Source organism: Silene latifolia, chromosome 4 (assembly GCF_048544455.1).
Source record: "Silene latifolia isolate original U9 population chromosome 4, ASM4854445v1, whole genome shotgun sequence".
Lineage (NCBI taxonomy): Eukaryota > Viridiplantae > Streptophyta > Magnoliopsida > Caryophyllales > Caryophyllaceae > Silene > Silene latifolia.
The window spans coordinates 104,134,942-104,154,693 of NC_133529.1; the positions used below are offsets into that span (position 1 = coordinate 104,134,942).

The 19,752-nt window shown below is 38.5% G+C and overlaps 1 non-coding gene across 1 annotated transcript; it reads right to left on the bottom strand.

The window, feature by feature from the left end:
* LOC141654555 (small nucleolar RNA R71) lies at positions 1–107 on the bottom strand. The gene has a single exon (XR_012548111.1). It is a non-coding gene; the product is annotated as a small nucleolar RNA R71 (small nucleolar RNA).
* Positions 108–19,752: the final 19,645 nt, after the last annotated feature.

Sequence of the window (19,752 nt, forward strand, 5' to 3'; positions counted from 1 at the left end):
ATGCTCCGTAATGAGATTCATACATTTCAACAAGAAGACGGGGAGTCTTTGGATGAAGCTTGGGACCGATATCAAGACTTAATAGCAAGTTGTCCCCATCATGGAATCCCGGAATGGTACATCACTCAAACATTCTTTCAAACATTGCTACCTAGGACTAAGGAGATGGTAAATGTGTAATACTACGGATTTTCTTTGGTGACTACTCGACCGAGTAGAGCCTACTCGGCCGAGTAGTGCTGTTGTTGTGAGTTGTTTTGGTTCTGCCGATGAATACTCGACCGAGTATAGTGAATACTCGACCGAGTAGCGGATACTCGGCCGAGTATAACTTTACTCGGCCGAGTATTCGGTCTGGCGAGTATTATTTTGACGGTTTGATTAGGGAGTGTTTAAGATTATTTTATATCCCGTGTCAGTTTTCAAAACATCATTTCAACTTCATCATTTCTATGTTAACCCTAATCTCTCCCTAATCATCCCATAGCCTTGTTGTTTGTGAAATCTTTGGAGTCCTTGCGTATAATTCCTCATCCTACTGTTGGTAAGTTCTATTTCTATGTTATTCGTATTCGTTGGGGTTACTGTACATTTACGGAATTGGGAATATGGGGGTTGCGCAATGTGTAATTGTGTGATATGATTATGGTATAGGAGAAGACTTCGTAGAGGAGCCTTTCTGAGTGTTCAAGTTCATTCCACTGTTGATTTTTAAGGTAGGGTTTCCTACTCAGTTTACTGTTCTTTGTAAGACATGTTTGTTGTGATTAATGTTATCTGTTGATCATCGGAGTATGGAGATTGTTGTGATGATGTTGGTGTGAGGGTGTTGAGATGGCTGTGATATCATGTGATTGTGATTGTGGTGGAGTCACTTGCGGGAGTGGCTTCACACCCTAGTTCGCCCTCCGTGGAACCCGCCACGGGAGGGGATGTGCACATTAAGGGACAGGGATTGTTGGCGCTCGTTGAGGAGCTGGACTAGGTGGGATCGGCTGCGGTCACCCACTGGCGGCGAGGATTACCTGTTGCGATGGGTAATCTGGCAGGGCTACACACTTCAGTGTGTAGTCAGTTACTGTGTGAGAATGGAGGATTGGGAATTGGCGATGATCAGTTAATTTCTCCGTTTATTTGTCTTAATATGTGAGTAATACTGACCCCGTTGTTGTTTGTGGAATCTGCGGTGATCCATTCGGGGATGGTGAGCAGGCTTGACAGGTATTGCTAGTGTGAGCTTGGGGACTGTCTTGGGAGTATTGCCATCATCAGTCATAGCATCACCGTCTGAGTCTTAGTTGGATTTCTTTTATTGTTAGACCTTGGAGTTGTATTTTGTTAAACCAGTATTTGGATTTGGATGTTGTAAACTTTATACTTTACAAGATTTACTTTAATAAATGTGCTCGATTCGTGACGCTTTTGATATGTACTAACCTCGGGCAACCGAGATGGTAACACACTTTCATGGTAGGGTGGTCCTGGTAAGGCACCTTGGTATGAGGGGGTGTTACAAAGTGGTATTAGAGCCGAAGATTCCGGCACCTAAACAAATGAATTTAATGAACCTAGGGAGTCTAAATAAAATGAACCCGGGGAGAGTTGTTTGGAGCTACCGCAAAGACTCGGGAGACGTCCCGGAGTCGCAAATTGGCCCTCACTTAGTCGAGCCGGTAACAAGGGGAAGTGTGATGAGAGTTAGGTTTTGTATGTACATGTATGTGAAGATGCATGTTGGTAATAGTTGATAGTTGAAAGTGTGTGTGTTGAAAGTTGTAAGTGTGGTGATGGGAGAAATGGAGGATGTGACGGGTGTGTGAATGTTTGTCATGTTGGATTTAGCATATGCATGAATTGTATGCTGATATGATTATAACGTGGCATTAAAGTTCTTGATATTTGAATTGTATGCTGATGTGATTATAACGTGGCATTAAAGTCCTTGATGTTATGTGTTCGTTGCGGGAATAGTGAGCATGATAGAGAACTTTATACTGTATACCCGTCTATTCTGTGACTCGGCCGAGCAGGGCAGGTACTCGACCGAGTAGGGAGCACTCGGCCGAATAACCAAGCACTCGACCGAGTATTGATTGGCAGTGAGTAGCAGTGGCTATTGTATGTGATAACTCGACCGAGTAAGAAAGTATACTCGACCGAGTATGGTCTACTCGGCCGAGTGTTTTTTTACTCGACCGAGTGTGGTTTTTGAGTTTTTGACGTTCGCTTCTGGAGTCGAATACTCGACCGAGTATTAAAGATACTCGACCGAGTAGTCGTTACTCGACCGAGTATGGTTGTATACTCGGCCGAGTGTTCTTTTGGCGGAAGGTTATTACGTTTTGAGTTGTAGGCTTTTGTGTTTACGTTCCCGTGTTTCTTGTCAGCTCGTATGCCGCCCAAAAGAACTCCCCGAGATCCAAGCTTCGGAGATGACTCTTGATGAGGTTGCTCGCATGATTGAGCAACAAGAGGCTCTCCTGAAGCTCAAAAAATGTGGGAAAGGGAACGAGAAGTCGATGGATGCAACTCAGCTCAGCATCATCATTGCTTGCTTCAACCCTCCCACATATGATGGGGTAGGTGAACCAAAGCTACTCGAGAAGTGGCACCGTGAGATTGAAGCTCTCATGGAAATGGTTAAATCCCCCGAAGACATGATTGTTGAGCAGGTAGTGTACTACCTAAGAGGTGAAGCTGGAGTTTGGTGGCAAAACGTTAAGGAAGATGCTAGGGCTTTTTACCAGGCAGAAGGAGATATTCCTTGGTCTGGGTTGAAGAGTGCTATGAGGGAGCAGTTCGTGCCGGAGCATATCCGACACAAGATGAGATCTGACTTTGATTCCTTCACCATGACTGAGGAGATGACGGTCACTGACTACTATCATCGGTTTTTGGAGCTATCTCGTTATGTTGAGGACATGCAGCTAGGACAGAGAGGTTTGGCTCTCCGTTTTGAGAGGGGTTTATCTACTAAGATCGTGAGTCGTATGCCAGCTGCGGTTGCTACTGACCTCAAGGAAGTGTACCTGAGAGCGGGTCAAGCTGAGAGAATGGTAGATCTCTCAAGAGAGATCGATGAGAGGACTGCTGCTGAAAAGAGGAAGGCTGATGGTGGAAACAACAGTCAGCCGACCAACAAGAAAGGGAACTTCAGCCATGCTAAGGCTTTTTCTGGGGGAGCTGGTTTTTCGGGAGGATCTCGTGGCTGGGGAAAGAATGGAGGTCGGAGTGTGAGTGACAACTCTAACCTTACATGCTTTAACTGTGGTGGGATAGGCCACAAAAGACGGGAATGCACGAGCTACAGGCCCAAAGACCGGTTCGGGAGCTCGGTCAAGGAATTTTTCTCAGGGGCCAACTCAGAGTTTTGCTAGTAACCGACCGGGAGGTTCATGGGGAAACAGAGGTGGACAGGGCAACCAGGGCGGTTACAACCGCGGTGGTGGTGGATCTTATCAGCGCCAGAACAATAGTACCACTCAGGATTCGGCAGCCAAGCCAAGTACCTCGAATGCTTCAGTTCAGGGTGGAGGACAGAAAAACAGTGGAAAGCTTTTCATGATGGACAAGCAGGAAGCACAGGATGATGCTCATGTAGTTACCGGTACCTTTCTTGTTCATAATGTACCGTCCTTTGTTTTGTTTGATTCCGGGGCTACACATTCTTTTGTGTCTAAGAGTCATGTTGTGTCTATGGGTTTAGGGAAGTTTGAGGTTATAAAAGATGAAGTGTTCATACCTTCAGGGGAGTCTGTGTCGTGTCTCAAGCTGTATAAGGGAGTATCCATGGTAGTTGGAGGAGTAGATTTACCGGTAGACCTGTTAGAGTTTCCTATGGATGGGTTCGAGGTGATTGTCGGGATGGATTGGCTGGGTAAGTATGATGCCAGAATAGATTGTCGGCAAAAGAGGGTGTCCTTAAAGGGTCCCAAGGGTATTAGGGTGTCCTATAGAGGGTTTGTGGTAAAGCCTAAGTGTAGGTTCATAGCTGTGATGACTTTAAAGTCATGTTTGAGGAAGAAGTGTCCCTTGATTCTCTGTCATGTGAGAGACCACCGAGTAGAGCCACCGACAGCTTCTGAGATATCTGTAGTGAGAGAGTTCGAAGATGTTTTTCCTGAGGAGATACCGAGTTTGCCTCCCAAGAGGGATGTTGATTTCAGCGTGGAGCTTAAGCCGGAAACGGGTCCCATATCTAAAGCACCTTACCGTATGGCACCTAAAGAGTTGGCAGAGTTGAAAAAGCAGATACATGAGTTGCTAGGCAAGGGTTACATCAGGCCTAGTGTGTCACCGTGGGAGCTCCGAGTTCTTTTGTAAAGAAGAAAGATGGGAGTATGAGATCGTGCATTGATTACGAGAGAGCTCAATCGTGTCACAAAGTGAAGAACAAGTATCCGTTGCCTAGGATTGACGACTGTTTGACCGACTTAGTGGAGCGGTGTATTTTCCAAGATTGATCTTAGGTCGGGATATCACCACGGTGAGGATAGCGAGATGAGGATATTCCTAAGACAAAGCGTTCCGATCTCGATATGGTCATTACGAGTACGTGATGATGCCTTTTGGGTTGACCAATGCGCCAAAGAAGACTTTTATGGATTTGATGAATCGATCTTTACACCGTTCTTGGATAGGTTTGTGGTTGTTTTCATCGACGATATCTTAGTCTATTCTAAGACTAAGGAAGAGCATGAGGAGGACTTGAGGATAGTCCTGCAGACTTTGAGAGAAAATCAGCTTTATGCCAAGCTATCTAAGTGCGAGTTAAGTTAGAAGAAGTGGCTTTTCCGGGCCATGTGATATCTAAGAAGGGGGTATCTCAGGATCCTAGTAAGATCGAGGCCGTCACCAAGTGGGAATCGCCGAAGAATGTTTCTTTGAGATTCGGAGTTTCTTAGGCCTTGCCGGCTACTACAGGAGATTTGTGAAATATTTCTCTACCATAGCGCGGCCTATGACATCTTTGATGAGGAAGGAAGTCAGATTTGTTTGGAATGAGAGTTGTGAGATGGCGTTTCAGACCTTAAAGGAACGTTTGACCACAGCTCCTATCCTAACCTTGCCAGAGGGTTGTGAGAACTTTGAGGTATATACCGACGCTTCAAAGAATGGTCTTGGTTGTGTTTTGATGCAGGGAAGGAAAGTCATAGCTTATGCTTGAGGCGGTGAAGCAATATGAGGAGAACTACCCTACTCATGATCTGGAGTTGGGTGCAGTTGTGTTCGCTCTTAAGATTTGGAGGCACTACCTTTATGGAGCAACTTTTAAGGTGTTCTCTGATCATAAGAGTCTAAAGTATATCTACACTCAGAAGGAGCTTAACATGCGACAGAGACGGTGGATGGAGCTGATTGGAGATTATGATATGGAGATCATCTATCACGAGGGTAAGGCTAATGTTGTTGCAGATGCACTGAGTAGGAAGAGCGTTCATTCGCTATGTACAGCTATGTCCTTGCCGAAGTTGAGGGATGAGATGTCTAGGTTGGGGATCTTTATGATTCGAGAGGGGGATACCATCGGGAATTTGACGATCGAGCCAGAGTTATATGAGAACATCAAGAGTAAGCAAGAGCTTGATCCTAAGATTCAGGAGTGGAAGTCAAAGGTAGAGAGTGGAACGGTTTCCAGGTTTTCTATCCATTCAGATGGGAGTGTTCGTTTTGATGGGAGATGGTCTTCTCGAGGATGCGAGTTGCGGAGAGTGATCCTGACGGAGGCTCATTGCACTCCTTATTCAGTTCACCCGGGTGGTGACAAGCTTTATAAAGACCTTAAGAAGACTTTTTGGTGGCCAAACATGAAGAGAGATGTAGCTGAATTTGTAGCCAGATGTTTGACCTGTCAAAGGATCAAGGGTGAACAAAGGAGACCACAAGGTAAGATTCAGTCTTTGGAAGTACCCGAGTGGAAGTGGGAGTTGATCTCCATGGACTTCATTGTGGGGTTGCCTAGGTCACAACAAGGTAACAACATGATTTGGGTGATTGTTGATCGGTTAACCAAGTCAGCCCATTTCGTTCCCATGAAAGATACTTGGTCTAAGATGCAGCTGGCATTGGGTTACAGGAGGCATGTGGTTCGGTTACATGGTATACCTAAAGATATCGTTTCTGATCGTGATGCGAGGTTTATATCCAAGTTTTGGCAAGAGCTGCAAGAGTTGATGGGTACAACTTTGAAGATGAGTACAACCTTTCATCCAAGAACCGATGGTCGACGGAACGGACCATCAAGACCTTAGAGGACATGTTGAGGGCATGTGTTATGGAGTTTGGGGGCAGTTGGGAAGACAGGCTTGATCTGATCGAGTTTTCATACAATAACAGTTATCATACAAGCATCGGGATGGCACCTTTTGAAGCTTTGTATGGCCGGAAATGCTGAAGTCCAGTTTGTTGGGATGATAGTTCTGAAACGGTGGTTTTAGGGCCATAGCTGGTGCAAGATATGGTTGAGCAAGTCCAGTTAATTCGGCAAAAGATGAGAGCAGCTCAAGATCGTCAGAAGAGTTACGCCGACTTACACCGCATGGACATTGAGTTTACGGTAGGTGACAAGATTCTTTTGAAAGTGTCACCTATGCGAGGTGTTATGAGGTTTGGGGAAAAGGGTAAGCTAAGCCAAAAGTTTATAGGTCCTTATGAGATTTTGGACCGTGTTGGCGAGGTAGCTTACCGATTAGCGTTACCACCGGCTTTGGATAGAGTACACAATGTTTTTCATGTATCTCAACTTCGGAAGTATGTGAGCGATCCGTCGCATATCCTTGAAATGGAGAACATCGAGCTTGATGAATCCTTGTCCTACGCCGAGATTCCTAAGGAGATTCTTGATCGCAAGGTTCGTAAGACCCGTAATGGCGAGACGGTCTTACTCAAGGTCCTTTGGTCTAATCATAACGTGGAGGAAGCCACATGGGAACCCGAGGAAGCTGTGCGAGAAAGTTTTCCTAACCTTTTTGATCAGGTATGTTTGGTTACGGGGACGTAACCGTTGTCTTTTTAGGGGGGTAGGAGATGGTTGCGGTCGTGTTTTGTCTTATTTTGTTGTTTTGCTTTGAGTCGGGGTAGTGATTTTGTGGTGACTTGTGTAGTTCTTTGGTGTTGTTTTATGTGGTTAGTATAGTCTTGTGGCGTTGTGTTGTGCCTTGTTTTGAGAGTAGTGTGTGAACTTCGGGACGAAGTTCTTTTTAAGGGGGGAAGACTGTAATACTACTGATTTTCTTTGGTGACTACTCGACCGAGTAAAGCCTACTCGGCCGAGTAGTGCTGTTGTTGTGAGTTGTTTTGGTTCTGCCGATGAATACTCGGCCAAGTATAGTGAATACTCGACCGAGTAGCGGATAATCGGCTGAGTATAACTTTACTCGACCGAGTATTCGGTCTGGCGAGTATTATTTTGACGGTTTGATTAGGGAGTGTTTAAGATTATTTTATATCCCGCGTCAGTTTTCAAAACATCATTTCAACTTCATCATTTCTACGTTAACCCTAATCTCTCCCTAATCACTCCCTAATCATCCCATAGCCTTGTTGTTTGTGAAATCTTCGGAGTCCTTGCGTATAATTCCTCATCCTACTGTTGGTAAGTTCTATTTCTATGTTATTCGTATTCGTTGGGGTTACTGTACATTTACGGAATTGGGAATATGGGGGTTGCGCAATGTGTAATTGTGTGATATGATTATGGTATAGGAGAAGACTTCGTATAGGAGCCTTTCTGAGTGTTCAAGTTCATTCCACTGTTGATTTTTAAGGTAGGGTTTCCTACTCAGTTTACTGTTCTTTGTAAGACATGTTTGTTGTGATTAATGTTATCTGTTGATCATCGGAGTATGGAGATTGTTGTGACGATGTTGGTGTGAGGGTGTTGAGATGGCTGTGATATCATGTGATTGTGATTGTGGTGGAGTCACTTGCGGGAGTGGCTTCACACCCTAGTTCGCCCTCCGTGGAACCCGCCACGGGAGGGGATGTGCACATTAAGGGACAAGGATTGTTGTCGCTCGTTGAGGAGCTGGACTAGGTGGGATCGGCTGCGGTCACCCACTGGCGGCGAGGATTACCTGTTGCGATGGGTAATCTGGCAGGGCTACACACTTCAGTGTGTAGTCAGTTACTGTGTGAGAATGGAGGATTGGGAATTGGCGATGATCAGTTAATTTCTCCGTTTATTTGTCTTAATATGTGAGTAATACTGACCCCGTTGTTGTTTGTGGAATCTGCGGTGATCCATTCGGGGATGGTGAGATGGCTTGACAGGTATTGCTAGTGTGAGCTTGGGGACTGTCTTGGGAGTATTGCCATCATCAGTCATAGCATCACTGTCCGAGTCTTAGTTGGATTTCTTTTATTGTTAGACCTTGGAGTTGTATTTTGTTAAACCAGTATTTGGATTTGGATGTTGTAAACTTTATACTTTACAATACTTTAATAAATGTGCTCAGTTCAGACGCTTTTGATATGTACTAACCTCGGGCAACCGAGATGGTAACACACTTTCATGGTAGGGTGGTCCTGATAAGGCACCTTGGTATGAGGGGGTGTTACAAAATGCCTCCGCGGGGGGAGGATTTGATCACTTGAATGATGAAGAAGGCACGACATTGATCAAGACAATGGTAGACTCGGAGGCAGACTATGGGTCAAGAGGAAACATGCTAAGAAGGACTGGCAAGTTCCCTAAGGAAAACCCCTCCAACTCCGAGACAAATGCTAAGCTCGACTTACTCACAAAACAATTTGAAAAGCTACAAAGAAACCAAGTGCACCAAGCCACAACCTCACATGGGCCACCCATGGAGGAAGTGGCTCAAACTTCAAGTTGTGAGCTTTGTGGAGGGAGCGGTCATACCTTTGATTTCTGTGCCAACAACTATAACGGTAGCTATGAAGAGAATGTTCAAGATTTTAATGCTTTCCAAAGCTATAACAACATTACAAGACCACAAAGACCACCCTACAACAATCCTAATGTCTACAATCCAAACACTAACTTCTACCATCCCGGTTTAAGGAACCACCCCAATTTTAGTTACAAAAGTGCCAATCTTCAAAACCCACAACACATTCAACCACAAGCCCCAAATAATCTACCCGGTTTTTCTCAACCAATGGGAGGATTCTCCAACCAAATAAGTAACCTCGGAAACCAAAACCAATGGCCAAACAACAATCAAAACCAAAATTATGGGAACCAACCACAAGGGTGTTAGATTTATTTACCTCTTATTAGACTCCTCTAATAGTGAACTAATTAACTTGGTAATTATTTGTTCTTTAGATCTAGTGCATGCATAACAAAATAAAAGATTTATAAGAAAAATAATGTCCCTTACATTGCTATATGGTTCGAAATATAGGGCACAAGTAAGGTCACCTTCCTTCACTTGTTCTTGAGCTTAATGTGATGGATGATCCTCCTAAGAGTCCAAGTATAGATCCAATAAATTGCACCAAAGATTAATCCCAAAAAATCCTACTAATATTAACTAGATATATAGTAGAAATGTTCCCTTAAAATTACTAATATTTCTAGTATTACTACCTCTAGTAATAATTGGAGAGTATTAGTATTTTAAAGTGTTTAGATGATTTTGCATGTGAGGAGATATGGAATGAAAAACAAGCAAAAACAAGAGTAGTAAAAATGAGCAACAAGTGCTCATTTTAAGAGCACCAAAACCGGTGGCTTTTGCATAGGGGGGGGGGGGAATATTTCCCTTTTGTTTTTACTTGTTTGTTTATCATGGGTAGAGTGTAGGAAACATATTTGTAAGATGTGTCATAGAAGTGTCACAATCACACTTTATTCTAACACATATGAACAAGATAAAACTTGAGCATCTTTTGCTCTCTCATTTGGCCGAAATAATGGAGCCATTTTGGTCCATTTTTGCCTTTTGTCATTTGTCCCACAAATGCTTATAAGTTATTTGTTTAACTATCTTACATAATTAATTATTAATGTAATCATTTAACACTTAAATATTACAATTAATAATATAATATACACTCCACTTTTTGAGTAGTATACTACCATTATATAAATATATAATGGGTCCTTTAATTGCTAGTTAGTTAAAATTACATCTTCTTGTAACTTTAAATAACCAATTACCTCTACCTCAATGCTTATATAAAACCTCAACTAATCTAGCAATTTAACACTTAAATACTAAATTAAATCTTATTTAATCACATTATAATAAGACGCAAAATTACACTCCCATAATTAAGGAATTAATTAATCTGTATCACATACAATTAATTAAATATCTATTTGGGCCTCATCCTATAGGTGTGACCTAAAGGGATCAACTGATCACCACCGTCACACGACAGTAATGTCAAACTCTAGTCAGGCAATCATTACCGATTAATGACGATCAGTCGACTATATAAAGAATCATCCCTCACGTATTCTTAATATGAGATTTAATTATGATATTAAATCATGTGATCGCACTATTGTTGAGGACACATTTTCCAACAATCTCCCAGTTGTCCGAAACAAGTGTGCGTCACCAATTCTCTTGTCCTATTACAATCTCCCACTCAATGCAAGGTGTCTTGCAGATCATACTTACATTTGATCATATCTTGAGTGGTTTTCTCGATCTGGAGAGTAACTTTCTGACCGGAATTATCTACCATAGACACCTTCCGAGCGTAGCCACACATTTCAAGTTAATTACTCCTCGAGTGGCCTTGAGATTTCAAACAACCCTGACAAGGGGTGGGCAATTCCTATCGCCTTATTCCTTTCGTTCAGCCACAGTCTATCATAACCCAAAATATACCCAGTTTGACCTCATTTACGAAATCGTAGAGTATAAATCAAAGCTAATCAGAAGTTGTGTCAACTTGGGCGAATAGTCTCTAGTCAAAAGAATTGACTCATAAGAATACTATAGTAGCTCTTGCCACGACCAGGCTTTATGAATTACCAGAACTCTATAAGCGGTCACTGCCCGACATAGTGTCCCATACAATCTGCCTATGTGATCGACTAGTCATCCCATATGACTCTATGGAACTTGAACTTGCCATCAATCGCATAACACTCTAGTCACTTCGAGGCGTCACCTCATATAAGTAAATAGGGGCGAATACCATGTCAATCCAGTTCACTTTAATGGTGTTCAATTTGTCTCTACAACCCATTTGGATTTAACAAAGTAAAGGGTTTAATAAAACTCAAACGATAAATGCGATTATCACATATGAATAGTCAATACACTATTACTACTTCATATATTATAATCTTTAGTGTATTATTAACACTAGTCAAAATGCAATAAAAGCTTAGCAAGTGGATATACCCTATATCCATATGTTCCAACTTTGTCAATTGATATTTCCTTCTATTCAATGTTATTTCTAATAACTTGAATTTATCTATAAGTATTTGTCTAGTCTTCTTACTAGACTTGGGCTCTTTAACTTGAAAGATGCTCCCACTGTTATCGCATAATTTGTGATAAAGTTATTTGTAGAGGGATTCACCCTTAATCCCTACATTGACTATTTTATCACAATTAACTTAGATTCCTTTTGTAGAATTTGTAATGCACAAAACTAAAATACTTTTATTAGTTTCTTACTCCTTAGTCAATAAAGTAGCCTAGGATTTCGACAAATCCCTTTTGGAAACTAAAGTTTGTGCAACCCTTCAGCACTTAACTTAGTTTGTCATCCAAACATATGAACAAATCCTTAATCTTTCTCAAGAATCTCAAGGATGCTCTTTAAGGCTTTCACAAGCCATATCATGGAAATTATCCCTTTTATTGACTTATTATGCTCTCAGCTTATGTCACACCATGTCATGTGCGTCTATTGGTATACATGATCATTCTAATGGCGGAAACATTAACAATCAGTTACATATCATAACAACTTAATAGGTTCAGTGAATGACTATGACTCCATCATAGTAATTCCACTTTCATCAACATGAATAGCCTATTCGACCTTGTTGATGTACAACAGATACGAAAGATCTTATCCTCATAAGACTCTCAACTCTATGCCAATATTCTCTCTCTTAGATTCAAAATCTAGAATATATCGCATCCTTTCCTAGTCTCCCGATCACTCTTTTACAGAAGAGAGCATTGGTACGTTATTCTCATTAAGTAATATGTTATCAACATATAAGACATGGAGAAATGATTCTGGCTCCCACTTAACTTCATGTATAATCATGATTCTTCAATCATGTGAATGAAACCATTCACTATTATCACATGAACAAAAAGTATAATCTTTTAATGCTTGCTTAAGACCATTCTAGGATTACTTAAGAAAGCTACGCATAAGATGTTAGGACTCTTAAATTTTTATCTAAGATTTTGTGTTCGAAACACTTCCTTCTCTAAATTCTCATTTTAGAAAAGCGAATTTTTATTTGCCATTCATCATTAAAATGAAATGCAGCAATTTCTAACATAATTAATCTTGATCAACATCTTTATGTCAATCTTATGCATTTGAATACTCTAAAGCTCTATTTACCTTTAAAGAGACCCTCGCTTTGAAGTAAATCTACTTTTGAGTAACAACTTTCGGATTGTAATGCTATGGCTCGTATGTAACAAGATCGATTTGGAATAAGGTCATAATACCATTACTTTCACAAAGCAATATTATAACAATAAGACATGTGCGCTAAACTCCCACTTAACTTTACTCCCACTCTATCTTTATAGATTATAGTCCCATTACTTTCACAAAGTAACACATTAACTATAAGATCTGTTTGTTACGATCCAATCTACTCCCACTCTATCTCTTAGAAATACCTCTATTTTTAAGAGATAGCTTTGTGAGTAACAAACATATATATTGTGGAGTATTTGGAGTTTATCTAGACTATGCATTAGCTTTCAAAAGGCCAACCTTATCATGTCAGTTTGATTCATGTGATATGCGAGTCTGATCCATGTTATTTGTTAAATAGACTCTCTATTTCAGGTATTTCCTGGTTGACCATCCGTTTTAGAATTACTTGTCCGTTTTGGATTGCAAATTCCCAAAATTGAGTTCAACAACTCAAACCGACTCATATTAGTTTGATCTTATGGGTAGTGACACTTGGTCATAATCCATCTTTAATAAATCAAATTTATTACTTAGATCTTTGCCACTACGATCGGATCGTAATGCTTTAGAACTTTATTCAATTGGTTCTCTACGTCATTTAGAAATTTCTCAAATTTCTTTAATGCTTCACTTTATATTTGATTAAGTAAATATACCCATATCTACTTAAATCATTGTTAAAAGTGACGAAGTAGTCATAAATTCCCTTTGCGATGATGCATATTTAGAGCACATACATCGAAATTTATTAGTCCCAACAAATCACTTGCTTGTGTCCCTTTACCACTAAAGGAAGTACAAATCATATTGCAAAGGAGACAAGATTCGCATATTCCATATGATTGAAAATCAAATGATTCATTAAATCCAGTCGACACTAGCCTTTAATGTGTTTCTAATTTATGTAACCTAATTGAAAAAGTCAAATGTACAAATCATTTGGATTACTAGTTATGAGTCTTTTAGATCGTATTATGTAGATATCATTGCTTGAGTTGGAAGTGTCTAAAACATGTATATCATTAAGATAAGTGACATGGCTCACAGCCATGTCTATTTACAACAAAATACAACAATTGTCTTTGATGGCAAAATATAAATCCTTTCATGTCTCACATAGAAATGGAAATAATGTTTTAGACTAAGTGGGTACATAATAACAATTATGTAAATTACAGCTCAAAGCTATTAGCTAAAACAAGTACATAAGTACCTCTTGAAGTGGCGGCTACCCTAGCTCCATTTCCTTGTCGGAGATTCATATCACTCTTGTTTAGCTTTTCCACATTTCCAAGTCCCACTTGGAGTAATAAGTCCAACTTTGATATCTTCCAAATACTTTGAGGCAATTGCGTTTCCAATGGCCCATGACATTATAATAATGACATTCCTCATAGGATTTGGCACCCTTCTTGGTCTTGGTAGTCCCACTATCCATTTCCAATTCATAATCAGGTTTGAGTTTCTCGCCCGTTTTTGCCTTCCCTTTATTAATACCAATACTCCTTTCATTTGCAAGGACACTCTTGCTAGAACTCCCACTTATTTTAATATTTTTCTTTGTTTCTTCAAACAAGGATGCTTGGGTTTTGTAAGTTTTTCTTCACAAGATTTTCTTTCCAAGGTGGTGAGCAATAATATTTGAGTGGGTGGTGTGGAGGTGGTAAAGAAGCAAAAATTTCCATCCTGACCAATGCCAACGCGTAACTCTCTAATCGTATCATTGTCATACTCGGAGCACTTTTCATCGAACGATTGGAGCCATGTATCAATGGTGATTGGCGTAGGAGTATTAGATGAATTCATTGCGTATAATTAACTACAAAAACGGAAATGAAGGAAATAATTAACATCTATCGTTTTAATAATACTCGTAAATTTAACTACAAGTATAGCATTTATATAGTGACCTCCACCCAACTATATAAATGATTCTGAGATCCAAATTCATATTAATACGGGTACGGTAAGCCGAGTTAACCCTTATTAATATAACTCGGTGGATTAACCCCTTAATCGATTCTACTTCTAGAAGTCTCGGTCGATAAAAATTATTCTAATTTTCTTCTTTAGCCCGGGAAACATGCGATTACGGTCACGAATAATTCCGTTGAGCTCAATCCAAATTTCGATGTAATAACATTTTATTACCCACTTACCCAACGTAACAAGGTTTATATTACGGTAAAGCCGGCTCAACTCCCTTATGAAATTGGGATTCATGGTTTATACTATTTGGCAAGGCTAATTCTCAATTATTATATGTGAGAGGTCTTGTCAATTTATTATCTATCACGTTTTAAGTGAACTAAAGCGATGAACTACGATAATTATAACTGACAAGGTCGATGACTCGATATGAAATGCATGTGTTGTTATGGCGATTTGGCAATGCATGTAACATATTAAAAGAAATGCTAAGCAATAAATAAAGTAAATTCCTAGTATGGCCTTCCTAAAATAGAAAATCTAATAAGCTATTACATATTCGGAAACCAACTCCTTTGGTCCCTTGAATCTTCAAGTGGCACGCCTCCCAAGACACCCTCTTCGTCGGATCAACTTTCCGAATGGCACCGTCTTTGAAGATACTCCATAATTACAAATAATAATAAAAATACAAAGCTATTCCTATTATACATTTGTAAAATGGAAAAACTAATAAAAATAAAAGTGATACGAGATCACATTAAATTACAACCGAATCAACATTCCCTTTCATTGCGGGTAATATTGATTAAAACTAAGGTCATACTAAGATAAAATTACATAATTCAAAATTATATAAATAAAAGACATTCAACAATTGAAATATGCAGCATTATAATATGTACCTATCATGCCAAATGATGTGCCAAATCGCCCTATTTAACTTATGTCGTACATATAACCCGACTTTATGGAAATGCGTGATAATAACCTTTTAAAATCACTAATTAACAATTAAATTACATCTAAGCTCAAGTTAATTATCCTAACACTTTTTAGGACTCAAAAATTAGTCATCACTCAATTTTTGACAATAATTCAACTTGATATAATTTTATGCTCATTTTTGACCTTAAAATCATTAATATTTATGAAATAAATCCAAATTAAATTATAAAAATTTCAAAATTTTAATTTTAAATTTTTTGAACATACTGGAATAATTCAATGACACTCATAATGTCAAAAATCATGGTTAAAATTTTCGAATTAATTTTGAGAAAATATAGTTGCATTTTCTCGGTTTTATCTCATAAAATATTTAAAGTATTCAAAGATTAATCCAATAAATTTTACAACCTTAGATATGATTAGGGGGATATTTATCAAACATAAAATAATTTTTTCATGCCATGCAATACGTTTTAGCTATTTATGCTAAAATAGTCACTATTTATGCCATTTTTACTCTAAAAATTCATAAATCATGCTAAATGAAATCATTTAATCTCGAAATTTACATACACTCTGTAAATTATGCATGTGACAACATATTAAAATCTCATGGCCTAATTGGAAATTTAACTATTTTTAATCATTTTACCTCTTTTAATCCATTTTTATCTCATAAAAATCATAAATCATGCAATATTAATCCAATTAATACGAGATTTTACACACAACTTGTAAAATATGCATGTGAGGTCATATAAAATTTTTAAGGTCAGAGACTTAGTTTAACTATTTTTAGCATTTTAATTCCCATTTTAGTCATAAAAATGTAATAAAATGACCAAAAATCATTAAAATGAGCAATAAATTTCCATAAATCATAAAAATGACCTAAAAACATTTTAGGACCAGAATATATAATATGTATGATTATTTCGTGAATATACTTATAAATCACAAATTTTTAGTTTTATATGTTAACTTTTTAACCCGGAAAAACAATAACCGATTATGCATGCAACATCCTTATGCTCTGATAATACTTGTTAGGTTTATTTACCTCTTATTAGACTCCTCAAATAGTAAACTAATTAACTTGTTAATTATTTGTTCTTTAGATCTAGTGCATGCATAACAAAATAAAAGATTTATAAGAAAAACAATGTCCCTTACATTGCTATATGGTTCGAAATATAGGGCACAAGTAAGGTCACCTTTCTTCACTTGTTCTTGAGCTTAATGTGATGGATGATCCTCCTAAGACTCCAAGTATAGAAGCCACTCCAATAAGTTGCACCCAAGATTAATCCCAAAAATTCCTACTAATATTAACTAGATATGTAGTAGAAATGTTCCCTTAAAATTATTAATATTTCTAGTATTACTACCTCTAGTAATAATTGGATAGTATTAGTATTTTAGAGTGTTTAGATGATTTTGCATGTGAGGAGATATGGAATGAAAAACAAGCAAAAACAAGAGTAGTAAAACTGAGCAACAAGTGCTCATTTTAAGAGCACCAAAACCGGTGGCTTTTGCATGGGGGGGGGGGGGATATTTCTCTTTTGTTTTTACTTGTTTTTTTTTTTATCATGGGTAGAGTGTAGGAAACATATTTGTAAGATGTGTCATAGAAGTGTCACAATCACACTTTATTCTAACACATATGAACAAGATAAAACTTGAGCATCTTTTGCTCTCTCATTTGGCCGAAATAATGGAGCCATTTTGGTCCATTTTTGCCTTTTGTCATTTGTCCCACAAATGCGTATAAGTCATATGTTTAACTATCTTACATAATTAATTATTAATGTAATCATTTAACACTTAAATATTACAATTAATAATATAATATATACTCCACTTTTTGAGTAGTATACTACCATTATATAAATATATAATGGGTCTTTTAATTGCTAGTTAGTTAAAATTACATCTTCTTGTAACTTTAAATAACCAATTACCTCTACCTCAATGCTTATATAAAACCTCAACTAATCTAGCAATTTAACACTTAAATACTAAATTAAATCTTATTTAATCACATTACAATAAGACGCAAAATTACACTCCCATAATTAAGAAATTAATTAATCTGTATCACATACAATTAATTAAATATCTATTTGGGCCTCATCCTATAGGTGTGACCTAAAGGGATCAACTGATCACCACCGTCACACGACAGTAATGTCAAACTCTAGTCAGTCAATCATTACCGATTAATGACAATCATTCGACTATATAAAGAATCATCCCTCACGTATTCTTAATATGAGATTTAATTATGATATTAAATCATGTGATCGCACTATTGTTGAGGACACATTTTCCAACAAAGAGTACCAAGATTTTGGTGGAAATCAAAGAAACCAAGGGTTTTACCAAGGGAATCAAGTGAACCAAGCTAATCAAGGATTTGGGCAAGGGTATGTTCAAGGGTTTCAAGAACAAGGCCAAGGATCAAACTTCAACAAAAATGGTCCTAGAGCTAACTTCCATGGGGGAAAAAACAACAACCAAGGTTCCAACACTCACATATGGGTTCCCTCTACCCATAGCCAACCAACCTTATCAAGAGCCCCAAGGTGAGCTCTCCCAAACTGAGCTTTTGAAGATGATAAAGAACATGCAACTTCAACATAGTCAAGAAATGGCTAATTTTGCCAAGGCAACCCAACAAGAACAAGCAAACTTGAGGGCTACCTTCCTTAAAGACATGAGAGAAATGGAATCAAGGATGGCCTCTCATGCTATGGCTAACCCTCAAAAGCCGCCCGGTGGCCTATTAGCCCAAGGACAAAGTTCCAAGGACGCCTCAAATAGCCACCATGCTCATGCGGTAGTGTTAATGAGCGGTGTAGAGCTTGAGGACCCCTACAAGGACCTTGAGGTGGAAGTTGATGAAGATCCCAAGGGGAATGGTGATAAGTGCATATTTTATATACGTTCACCCCCTATATTAGCTTCATTTTACATGTCATTTGGCACTTATCATAGTGTTGTGAGCTAATATTTGTTATTCTAGTGTGTTTGCTTGTCTTAACATATTTTGTAGGATATTTAAGCTTTTTGGAGCTAAAATACTACAAGATGAGCTACTAGAGTACTATGGCTAAATGAAACCAAGTTTTGGACTAGCATGGAGTATTGGCATGGGTTAGCATGAAGAAATTGGTGGATCAAATTGTGTAATTCAAATGTTGTCAACAACCAAAATCAAGCCCAACTTCAAAGTCCAAGTCAATGGGAAAGCATGGGATTCTAAAAGTTCCTAAGATGCCAAATGCTAGCATTAACCGGGTGATTAATCGCACAATTAATCACCAACATTGTATACCCTTTGCAATTAAGAGGAGAATTAAGAGAATTAACCGAGGATCACACGACCCCGATCGGGGCCGCCTAACCCCGATCGGGGTTGCATGACCATTGATGGCTTACGTTTTTCTCTTCCTCTCCTATAAATAGGAGAGGTGTTCCGAGGTCTTAGGCATCCAATTTTACGTCCAAGTTTTAGTTTACAATAGCCTTAAGCATTATAATTCTCTCAATAGTTTTCATATTAGTTTACAAATGAGTTAATCTTGTAGTTGTTCAAACATTTGGTTCTAAGTTATTTCAAGCTTTTGGTTATACATTGTTCTTCCATACAAGTTCTCTATTATTAAGGTATTTCTATTTCTAGTTTGCAATTTTACATTTCTATTTTAGTTACCACACAGTTTATAATCAAGTATTCCATTTTACATTAGCATTGTTCTTTTCTCATGTTATATCATCTAATTAATATAAATCTTATAACCATGTTTAATATTTCTTACAATATAGTTTGCAATTTACATTTTAGTATGAGTAGCTAAATCTCTTAGTCTAAGGGCAAGGGGAGCCATGCATAAATCTAATACATAAACATGATAAAATAAGTTAATAATAATATTGTTCATATTGCTTCTATCACATGTTTGCAGCTTAATGTTTAATCTTTGTTTAAAGGCCTTATTCATTGATTAAGTTTGTTCATTCGTTCTAAAAGTCGAGAGGCACGGAATTGAATTAGACTAAGCATGTGTAGTAGGACGACCTAGTCATGGACGAGAGTTTCTCTAGGACCCGGTCTATGGTTGACACTAATGCCGTAAGGTGGGTGTCTCTAAGCCTAAACAATTAACATTTATCAACTCCTATGTTTAATTTAAGCATTTACATAATTTGCATGTGTGACCCGACTTCCCTAGACTCCTTTTATCATTTATT